The following is a 9,483-nucleotide window of genomic DNA, read 5'->3' as shown; positions in this document are numbered from 1 at the left end:
GTATATATTAGGTTATGTTTTAACCTTGATCCATCCTGTGTACTTGAATTGAGCTGTATAGCTATAAAGCTCTTCCCTATGGCATACTGGATTAAAGAGTATACTAGATTAAGTGTGATGAAATTGTAAATTTTACATTGTTGGTAAAAAACTGAGTTGTTACATAGTTTAAATAATTTAAATATTTTAAATGTCAAATATTTTAATTATATATAGTCAATGAAACATTTTTCAATGTTTATTAAACTTTGTTAAACACCTTTGCTGAAGCATTGTTTGTTTTCTTGCAGTTTTTTAGTCTTAAAATGTCTTAAATTTTGCAATATTAAGCCTTAGAGGTCAAATAGTCAATAATTTAATTGATGGGGTCTTAATTATAACAATAAATGTTAGCATGTTATTTCAGCCATACTGATGTCTAGAGGGAAAGCCATTTTCCTGTCCCACTTTCTGTGGAATAAAGTCCTGCTCAGATGTATTACAGTAGCTACTTTCTGTCTAAACAAAAGGAAGCTTAAACTTAAATGGTTCCTGCAATAATGTGTTAAATTACTCATCATATTCATACCTAAATTTAACATCTGCACTGGACAAAAGATTTAGCACTGCCCTTCATGCTTAACTTGAACAAGAAAAAAATATTCATTTAAAATATGAAATAAATGTAATAAAAACCATTAAATTTAACTTTCTCATGCATGTCAACACATTGTTACAACACTAGTTTTATGTTTTAAAACAAGTTATAAGCAAACTGTTTGTGTTTCTTGAAAATTATTGCTTCAATTAATTTTTTGGCAGATAGAACCTTATAATTCCAAGCGAAAAGTGTATTTTTAGAATTAGAAGGTTCTATCTGCGTTTGACCCATTCCAAAAATCCCCATTTACAAATTTGAGAGGATTTTGATATTGTATATTTAGAATACATTTAGGGTCCCTGTCATTTTCATGTTTGAAAGAAACTTGTTCCCTATATAGTTTTTGCTATATGGAATGCAAAAACTTTGAAGCTCAATATCTCAAAACTGCTCAGAATGCAGATAGAACCTTATAATTCCAAGGGGACGTCATGTGTCTCTATATTTGGCAACAGCTGCTTGTGATTCTTAAAGTAATGCATTATCTGCTGTGACTCTTCATCTATAGGCCACTCTGCACTGGGGTAATTCTCTTTCCAGCTGCTCCATATCTCAAGCATGGATTCTTTCAGTCTAAACTGTGAGTGAAAAGAAAGGTAGGCCATACAGTAGCTTAGAAGGTATGGTTCAGACCTTTAAATATCATATTTATTTATTGCTATGAAGAGTTCAAAGGTTTTGAAAGCTGTTTTGACTGTATTGTACCAACTAAATAATCATTCTGATAGAAGGAAGTGGCTGCTAAATAACAAAGAACATAACAGGAGAATTCCAAATAGTTTCAAAATGTCAGTAAAAAGCCAAATCCAGAGGTCAGTGTCTCCTTCCTCACAACATATTATCTATTATTGGCACATTAACAGACATAAACAAAAAGTCTCTCATAACAATGCAGTCAACACACTATGGTGTGACATTTTAATATTACAATCACTGCTTTCAGAAGCCACCCCATTTTCTTCAAGTTACCTTTAAATGGGGCAACACACTGAAACTAATACATAAAGACTAGTTAAAAATAGGTATAGGTCCAAAATCACATACGAAGGCCTCAGGAAAAAAATCTCAGGATCAGTATTCATCTAAAACACAGAAGGGAAGATATGTTTGCTAAGAAATGAACAAGCAGATCTATGGCCATATGGGCAGCAGAGGAAGTGAACATAGCTTGAGGCTGTTGCTCTTCATTCTTCCCCTCTTAATGTTGACACTCCACTGGAGTTTTGTGCTCAGGCGATTTTTGCATAATTTTGGATGGCAAAAAAATGGCTTCTTGTTTATTTCGATATATTGAGCTTCTGAGAAAAGAATGGAAATGAAATCAAGGATTTGGATGAGCTTCAAAAAGCTCCAATCGGAGTTATAGACATGAATCATTTCATTGCGTGCCAAAACAGTGCAAGTAATCAAAGGTTTCCCAAATCCGTTGTGCTTGTATGACAATGAACCCAGAACATTATTGTGGTTTATTTGTGGTGATACTCTGCAATGATGTCATCCTGCATATTAACCAATGTCAGAAATAGACCTGCCGATTAGGTTTAGGGTCGTGGTCAGTAAGATTTTTTTATGTTTTTGAAAGAAGTCTATTTTTTTCAGTCACTTTTGATCAATTTAAAGGGTTAGTTCAACCAGAAATGAAAATTCTGTCATTAATTACTCACCCTCATGTTGTTTCACACCTGTAAGACATTCATTCATCTTCAGGACACAAATTAAGATATTTTTGATAAAATCCAATGGCTCAGTGAGGCCTGCATTGAAAGCAAGTTAATTTAGACTTTCAAACACCCAGAAAGGTACTAAAAACATATTTAAAACAGTTCATGTGACTACAGTGGTTCAACCTTAATGTTATGAAGCGACAAGAATACTTTTTGTGTGCAAAAAAACAAAATAACGACTGCTGCATGAAGCTTCGACACTTTACTAATCTTTTGTTTTGAATCAGTGGTTCGGAGTGTGTATCAAATGATCTCAAAGTCACGTGATTTCAGTAAACGAGGCTCCGTTACATCATAAATGTTTCGAAATTTCAATGGCTCATGTGACTCTGGCAGTTTGATACACGCTCCGAACCACTGATTCGAAACAAAATATTCGTAAAGCTTCGAAGCTTCATGAAGCAGCGTTTTGAAATTTGCCCCTTCACTAGATATTGTTGAATCGTTGTTATTTTGTTTTTTGGCGCACAAAATGTATTCTCGTCACTTCATAACATTAAGGTTGAATCATTGTAGTCACATGAACTGTTTTAAATATGTTTTTAGTACCTTTCTGGGCATTTGAAAGTCTAAGTTAACTTGTTCTCAATGCAGGCCTCACTGAGCCATTAGATTTTATCAAAAATATCTTAATATAATATATCTTAATAATTTGTGTTCTGAAGATGAACAAAGGTCTTAAGGGTGTGGAATCGGAAGTTGGTCAGTAATTAATGACAGAATTTTTTGGTGAACTAACCCTTTAATGTGTCCAGCTGAATAGAAGTATACAGTATTAATTCCTTTAATAAAACTCTTACTGACTTTTGAATGGTATGTCAAACACTTCAATTGAATCAGTAAATTTAAATGGACACTATGGTTGCTTAACCCATGGCAAGAAATATATCAAACCATGAGAAAATATTTGCTCCCATATCTGAAATATTTGGGGCATTTTATCACTCTCAGTGGCATTTTTGCCTCAGGCCCTGGTTAATTTCTGACCTTAATATTGTTGCAATCATTTCCTTTGTTATCAGGCCTGCCACTAGGAGGCTAATGGTCGACTCCATTAATGTGGCACTGATGTGGTCTTTGGGCCAAAGAGCACAAAATCTCCACATAAAAATGTGCCATTTGATGTGAGAAGACAAATTGTGTTTAAATATAGAACAAATAATGTGTAGGACGTGCAGTCATTTTTAATACATGAGGCTTTTACCTTCATTAAAGTGATTCACCCAAAAATAAAAATTCTGTCATCATTTACTCACCCTCATGTCATTCCAAACATGAATTCTTTCCTCTGCAGAACACAAAAGAAGACATTTTGAAAAACATTAAAACATAGATATTAATAGTTCAAGAAAGTTGTTTTTATGATACATATATAAACGGTTTTATAGGATATTTTGTACAGTGAGAGGGCAAATTTGCCCCCTAAAGGACTTACTTGTACTTGATCTCATTTCAACAGCATCCACAAGATACATTTAGCTCAAGCACTAAATGCTCACATTAAAAACATTTTAAACAACCCATGACCTGAAATAGTCTTTTATTCAAAGTCACCGAAGGGCAATTTGATTTGATCTCATTAAACCCCCCAGAAATATCCAGCATCTGTGTGAGGTAATCAGACTGTTGTGGACACATTTTCGATGGTTAACAATTAACTGAATGAATGTCTTGATGAAAAAGATGTTAGACTCCCATCTGGACACTGAAGGTGTCTGTTTTTCTCTTATGCCTTCATTAGACGGGAGGACTATCTGTTCACTGAGCCTGCTTTTGCCAGATATAGTGCGAGTGGGAGCTGTGCATGTCTGGAGGGATTATCTTCCTCTGTATTTTCAGCTAATAAAAACAGCTTTACATGCTCTCACAACTGTGTGCACACAAAACAAGTTATAATTTAAAGGTTCCAGGTAAACATATTTTTCATTTGATTACACTACAACAATGCAGTGTATCGCTTTAATACCAGTAGGCTTCATGAAAAAGAAATGTAAATTTGAAGCCTGATATTTTTCTTGCAATAATTTCCAGAGTATATACTTTAATAGGTTGGAGGTCATCAATCAGAGAGACAAAGAACAAAAACATATTTTTTATACTTATATTTGCACATTTTACACAAGAAAGCACAAAACATTGAGTTGTTTGTGTGCATATTTAATCTAATTAGATGATGCGTTAATTGCATTTATGAAAATGAAGATGATTCAAAGACATTATTATTGTGGCAGATGATAAAGCATTGAATTGATATTTCAAAATGTCAGTGATTATTTCATATCAATGAACATAAGCTTATCACAGTCCACAGCAATCCATTTTACAATTATAAATATTATAATTATAAAATAAAAACTACTTTCAATAACTGTCATTAAAGAGAATATAATTAATCATTTACGCACCACCATGTTGTTCCAAATCTGTAAGACTTTTTCTTCTGTGGAACATAAGATATTTTAATATTTTTCATGTTTATGATGCAATGTCAAGTCAAAAAGTTTATTAAAATTATATCTCGTCCATTTTTGTATGTATGTGTGAATGCTACCTCATTCTGTGCTGCCTGTGTGTAAATGTCAGTTTTTTTTAATGAATTTTTTTGAATCGAATATTAAACACTGTTGCAATGCACACAAGTCCCTAACAGTTCATTTATAATTCCTGACATACCTTCAATTCTTTGAGCGGCAGGTTTCGATTTCTGTCTTGTCTTGCCAGGAATACCTCCACAGACTGCAAGAGTTGCAGAAAGACAAGAGGACTCAGACAATCCCAAGTTGAAGCCCCGATTCCTCCCAGTGCAGATGTTGCCATGATCAACATCTGGATGCATTTGGCTTGCTTTTATATCCAGCCATTATTGAGGCAAAGGATATACATGAATGTTTTACTTATTTAGGATATTTGTTCCTCCTTCTATAATGAACTGCACATTACCGGTAACCAAATAAATGTGTGCTGCACAGTTAGGCAGGAAGTCATGTGATGTAACTTTTCTAGTCCACAAGCACAGCTTTGTAAATTGTGGTATGCTAGTGACAATGCTAGTCACATTAACGCCAGAATTGAGAAGTCAATGCAGCAATTAGGCCTTGTGACCACTGATGTCTGTGATTGTAGCAAATGATGTTTTGGCATTCAAAGAATTACGAAATTTTATATCTCAATGGAGCCCCAGCCTAAAGTGATATAGTTATAGAAAAAAATTAGAGGGGGCAGGGTTAATTTCAGTGCTTTTTGTGTTCGCCCACAAAAGTATTGCGCTCCCCTGTTCGCAAAACGCAAAGTTTCTTAGGAGAACGCAATACTTTTGCAAAAGGACACTACCGTTCAAAAGTTTGGTGTCAGTAAGTTTAAAAAAAAAGAAATTAATACTTTTATTCAGCAAAAAAAGACATTTATACTGTTAAAGCTGCAGTCCGTAAATTAACAATTGTCCAAAATCAACTTTTGAGCAAGTACATAACCAGCCAGTGTTCAAAACTATCTCCTTACCTTAGCCCGATTCACAACGGTAAGCTTGTAATAATGTTTTCTAATCCAGATGGTACTGGTGGGTTTCTGCGGGAAATTCGAGCATGCAGACTTTCGTCTTTGCGTCATTACGTCACGTCTGTTTACATATAGAACGAGTCCCAGCTAGTAGGCTATATCGCATGTGGCGGATTCTGCAGGCTGCGGATCATTTCTAGCCTTTTCTCACAGCAGCTGGAATAACTAAATGTATCATTTTGATGGCGGATTGTAATCCAGAAAGGTCTAAATGACAATCATCAGTGACAACTGCAGATTCACCTGTAGTCAAAAGCAAAAGACTTCGGACTGCAGAGTGGCTACAGAAATTGAAATCTACTGTTACTAACTTGTTCAGATGACATTTTCCGGTGAAAATTCTTATTTTGGTCATACTTCCAAGACGCAGAATCTGTGATTCTGAAGTACAGTATCCACACCGGTACGGTGACTGACAGCAAACATTAGATTCATCCACGCTGAGGAGCCGTGTCAATGCACAACAGATGTTGCAAATAACTGCAATTGCAGGTTTCAAACAGAGATGGCGACAACGAGGCAAAACTTACGGACTGCAGCTTTAAAAAAAAAATCTATTTCACTAAATGCTGTTTTAAACTTTCTATTTATCAAAGATTCCTGAAAAACATCATGGTTTACACAAAAATATTAAGCAGCACAACTGTTTTCAACACTGATAATAACAGGAAATGTTTCTTAAACACCAAATCAGCATATTAGAATCATTTCTGAAGGATCATGTGACTCTATAGTAATGGTAATTGAAATTCAGCTTTGCCCTCACAGGAATAAATTTAATTAAAAAATATATTAAAATAGAAAAGTTATTTTTAAATTGTAATAATACTGTATTTTTGATCAAATAAATGCAGCCTTGGCGAGCATAAGAGACTTTTAAAAATATTAAAAATGTTTTGAAAGGATGCTGGCCAATATTACTCACATTTCACTCATCACACTGGAAGGTCAAGTCTAGTGCACTGCATTGTGGGATATTGTACTGTGTGCAGTGTGCTCACTTACTGTAAATTCTCCAGCCCTGGTTTAGGGTGGAGTGAATAAAAATCAAATGCTATACGCTTACCTCATTGCACAAAGCTTAAGTTGTGGCCTTTTTGTCGTCTAGATGTCTATTCGTGGAAGCTAACAGGTGGAGGTCTTAATGGATTGGGTAATTGACCTCCATCTCCCCCACCTCATGACTTAATATCATCCATCTGTCCACAAGCACAGTCTCACATTCTGTCACCTTTTCATTAACTTTTCATTAAAAGTGTTGCAGTGCACAACAGATGCACTAAAAAGGGCTGAAATGTTGATGAAAGGTAGACAGAGTCGATATAATTAAAATATCTTTCTGTCAAAAAATGGGCACGTGAGCAATAAGTAAAACAAACTTGCCATTTTCATAGAGGTTTCATGCTGTATACTTTCAAGGCATGAGTTCTCTGCTCTCTGTGGGAAAACAGGGGCTTTGTGTTTGTCTTGGCCGGTCAGCCTTTTGATTGATTATTATTTGGGTTTTATCCAGAGGTAAGGGCCGTTCACGGGCTCTGATGGGTCTTTAATGATGAAAGCTGTGTCTGAAGGTCTGTGAGTCTGAGAGCCTGCAGTGCCGCAGTCTCTGTTGCTTTTTCCATCGCAGTCATACCTTCATTTTAAAAGTATCGTATTTTTCAGCTACAAAAAGGGACGCTGGAAGCCGTCTCCACCCAATAGGGCAGACTGCAACAAAAACAATGTAGAGTATGTCAGACTTTGGTGTGTTCACAGACCAAACAGACTCAATGTCTTCATTAGGAATGGTACCTTCATTAATTTATAGTGATGGTGGAGCATGTTTATCTGGCAACAGAGAAAGGCGTCTCTCTTGAGTTGAGCCAACCATCACAATAGGAGATCACGGAACGTTTGGATATTTCTCCTTGGAATTCTGCGGCTCTAATATCCTACAGCCAACGCCTCTTCTGCAGCTGCAAAGAAGAACATAGTCATTTGAGCTCCAGATACACAATGACATGCTGAAATACACAGCAATAAGTTGAGGAAATATTACCGTAGTACTCCTTTGAGATGCAGTGAACGGACCTCATGCAGGAAAGAAGAAACATTGAGAGGTTAGAAACAGTGGGTTATTGTGAATTTACAGGCAGATAATAGGACACTGCACTGTGATTTGACAGCTGAACAGCTCTTTCTGATGCAAGCAAAAATTGGCTGCAAAGATACATGAGCAATTGCAACAACTGCTGTCATAACTTGGATTGCAGTCCAGGACACAGAGAGCCTTAGTTGTTGTTTTCATTGAGTGAGTTCATCTTTTTTTAAACAACAACAAAAAAACTCTTTAAAAACCTAGAGAGCTGACTTACACATGACTTTCTGAATTGTTAAAATGAGCAGACTCTTTGGAGTCATTTATCGTGTAATCGGACTACAGTTGTTGCACCTGTTTCTGTTAGATTCACTAAAAAGAGCTAGCACATAAGAGTCATTTGCTGGGGAATTGGACTACACTGGTTGCGCTGTATGTTTCTGATCCAATTAAAAGAGCCCTTAAAGGTACAGTGTGTAAACTTTAGCGGCATCTAGCGGTGAGGTTGCGAACTGCAACCAACGGCGTTCACCCCTCCCTTTCAAAGCACATAGAGAAGCTACGGTGGCCGTCTGGCCGACACAAGACAAAGATGTCGTCGTCTGAGACAGCAGAGAGTAGCCAGTCAAGCAATGAGGTTTCTTCTTACTTCTAACAAAGAACGGTCTCTGATTCTAATAAACCAGACGACTACTACTACTACTACTACTTCTTCATGCGTATTCAATTCAATTCAATTCACATTTCTTTGTATAGCGCTTTTCACAATACATATCGTTTCAAAGCAGCTTTACAGAAAATATTCAAATATGAAAGTATTCAACGTAGTGACGATGCAAGCTGCCTCTAGAAACACGAACGATTTAGAAAAAGAACAACATAGTGACGAAGCAAAGTTTGTCCATTTAGGGCTACTGTAGAAACATGCTGGCGCAAAATGGCGACTTAACATACAAGGGGACCCGCGGTGTATGTAGATAGAAATGGCGATTCGCGAAAACAACCAGACTCATTGTGTAATCACTTCTTGTGTTTGTATCTGTTTCATTCACAAAAAGAACCATAACAAAAAACAGCTCATAAGAGTCAGTAATGCGGGAACTGGACTACGATCACGCTGTCCATGTAGTAGCAGTTGTTGCAGCCTAATTTACGATATTCCTTTCATATCAGATGGAAGGATATATAAATGGAATATTGCAGTATTAATTATAAATGATTTAACCATGCACATCATTATCTTTTAAATTTATGTACCCTCATAATCTTTAGGGGTTGTTTACACGATACCGTTTTCAACTAAAAACGCAAATCTTTTTATGTGTTTTGGCCATTCTTTTACATGACAACAGCGTTTTGTGGGCCTGAAAACACACACTTTTGAAAGCAAGTTTCAAAGTGCAAGTTTTTGAAAACAATAGCATTATTGTCTGTGGAAACTACAAAAACACAAATTTGTGAAAACGGTGACGTCATGCACATGCGTA

General features: G+C 36.0%; 1 long non-coding RNA gene across 2 annotated transcripts; it reads right to left on the bottom strand.

Annotated features, from left to right (window-relative positions):
• Positions 1-3,620: 3,620 nt before the first annotated feature.
• On the bottom strand, positions 3,621-8,851 carry LOC127522539 (uncharacterized). Of its 2 annotated transcripts, XR_007932627.1 has the most exons (4): positions 7,958-8,851; positions 7,711-7,874; positions 5,038-7,626; positions 3,621-3,652 (listed from the first exon to the last, which is right to left on the bottom strand). It is a non-coding gene; the product is annotated as an uncharacterized LOC127522539 (long non-coding RNA). The 2 variants fall into 2 exon arrangements; XR_007932626.1 differs by lacking the exon at positions 3,621-3,652 and having other exon boundaries at positions 4,452-7,626.
• Positions 8,852-9,483: the final 632 nt, after the last annotated feature.

Source organism: Ctenopharyngodon idella, chromosome 11 (assembly GCF_019924925.1).
Source record: "Ctenopharyngodon idella isolate HZGC_01 chromosome 11, HZGC01, whole genome shotgun sequence".
NCBI classification, from domain to species: Eukaryota; Metazoa; Chordata; class Actinopteri; order Cypriniformes; family Xenocyprididae; genus Ctenopharyngodon; species Ctenopharyngodon idella.
The sequence above is the reverse complement of the archived record's forward strand: the minus strand, read 5'-3'. Positions and strand labels throughout refer to the sequence as shown.